The sequence below is a fragment of the Terrapene carolina genome, unplaced genomic scaffold (genome assembly GCF_002925995.2).
Source record: "Terrapene carolina triunguis isolate 2854851 unplaced genomic scaffold, T_m_triunguis-2.0 Scaffold16, whole genome shotgun sequence".
NCBI lineage: Eukaryota > Metazoa > Chordata > Testudines > Emydidae > Terrapene > Terrapene triunguis.
The window spans coordinates 1202982-1204753 of NW_020664367.1; the positions used below are offsets into that span (position 1 = coordinate 1202982).

The 1772-nt window shown below is 41.9% G+C and overlaps 2 non-coding genes across 2 annotated transcripts; both read left to right on the top strand.

Annotated features, from left to right (window-relative positions):
- Positions 1–489: 489 nt before the first annotated feature.
- Positions 490–598, top strand: LOC112120009. Its single transcript, XR_002909162.1, has one exon. It is a non-coding gene; the product is annotated as a U6 spliceosomal RNA (small nuclear RNA).
- Positions 599–680, top strand: TRNAT-AGU. Its single transcript has one exon. It is a non-coding gene; the product is annotated as a tRNA-Thr (tRNA).
- Positions 681–1772: the final 1092 nt, after the last annotated feature.

The window sequence follows — 1772 nt, forward strand, 5'->3', positions numbered from 1 at the left end:
AACACGGCTGCTACTCTGAAACCTCACATACATGTATTCTCCATCCGCTGGAGCAGTGGAACACATATGCACAAGCCAGTCCATCACTTTGCCACAGCCAGGTCTCTTCTCTCAGGCCTCGTCTATAGAGTTTTTGTACCAGTATTACTATTTTGGTTAGAGGTGGGGGTTGTTTTGTTTTTAAAAACACTGAAATAGTTATACTGGTATACCTCCTTGGTATGGACAGTTATATTGGTATAAAGGTGCCTTTTACCAGTGTATCTTATTCCCTTGTTTATATGGGAATAGCTATACCAGTATAAAGCACATTGATTCAGCAAGATGCAGTTATATTGGGTATAAGTTTCACATGGACTGTCTGAGGAACCTGATAAGATGGCAAGACAAAGTTCCAGATACTGAGATTCTCCTATGGGGAGGTATTCAAAGCATCCATACTTTGTTGATGAAATCACAGATGAGATGGGCAGGCCATATCACCAGAATGTCAGATGAACTACTGACAGAGACATATACTAAAATTGGAACGATACAGAGATTAGCATGGCCCCTGCGCAAGGATGACACGCAAATTCGTGAAACATTCCATATTAAAGTAGCTGTGGCTGAGTGGTTAAGGTGATGGACTAGTAATCCATTAGGGTCTCCCTGCGCAGGTTTGAATCCTGCCAACTACAGAAGCGTTTGAGTGATCTCGTTGTGGGCAGGAGGAATAGCTCAGTGGTTTGAGCATTGGCCTGCTAACCCCAGGGTTGTGAGTTCAATCCTTGAGGGGGCCATTTAGGGTCTGGGGATTGGGCCTGCTTTGAGCAGGGGGTTGGACTAGATGACCTCCCGAGGTTCCTTCCAACCTGATATTCTATGATCTTTTATGGTGAGCTAAAGGAGGAAAAGGGCTCTTAAGGAGGCCAGAAGAAATATTTCAAGGATTCTCTCAAGTTATTCTTGAGGCATTTCAACATTGACAAGAGTTTTGAAGAGATCTCGCCCATGATTGTTCTACCTGGCGAAGCCTCATCATTGCTGGAGCTACAGTCTATGAGGAGAACTATTGAGGCAGAGCAGAAGCGCCAGCAGTGTAAATCACGCAAAAGCAGCATGTCCGCTGTTAATCAAGTAACCCCTAGCAGCATCTCTTGTTCAGTGTGCCATAGACAGTTGAAAGCTGAAATTGGCCTGATCAGCCATTCACGTGTTCACAGAAACCAAACTAACCAGTGATGTCATAGTCATCTTCGAATGCGAAGGACAAACATCATCATCCACACTAGGGGGAGTTGAACCACTTTAGTTATACTAACATAGTTAAAGCAGTAAAATTGTATATATAGACAAGACTTAAGATATCTCATGGCTTTCTTCAAAGTTGCAAAGTTTGAATTATAGGTTGGAGGAAGATTTGAAGCTCTTTAAATTTACAAGTCCAGTGTGGTAGTTAATTGCTGCCAATAAATTACCTGGTGTGAATAGTTATTGGACATCAGGAAGTTGAATGGAACATACTAGAGAGCAATACAGGCCTCACCACAAAATAAACACTGCAGCACATAGTAATGGTAATACTTCTGTGCTCCGAATATATTAATCTCAAAGTATGTCATAACAATGGGATTATTTTTGGTTAAAAAGGAAGCTTTCAAAATATTTAGGTATGTTTCCAACTTCCAGTAAGAAAATCAAACCCAAGTTAAGCCAGAGAGGGGTGGTTGGTGGACAAGAATGGTGAGGTACACTCCCAGTCCCGGGACAGTTTTAAAAACTAGAGTTTT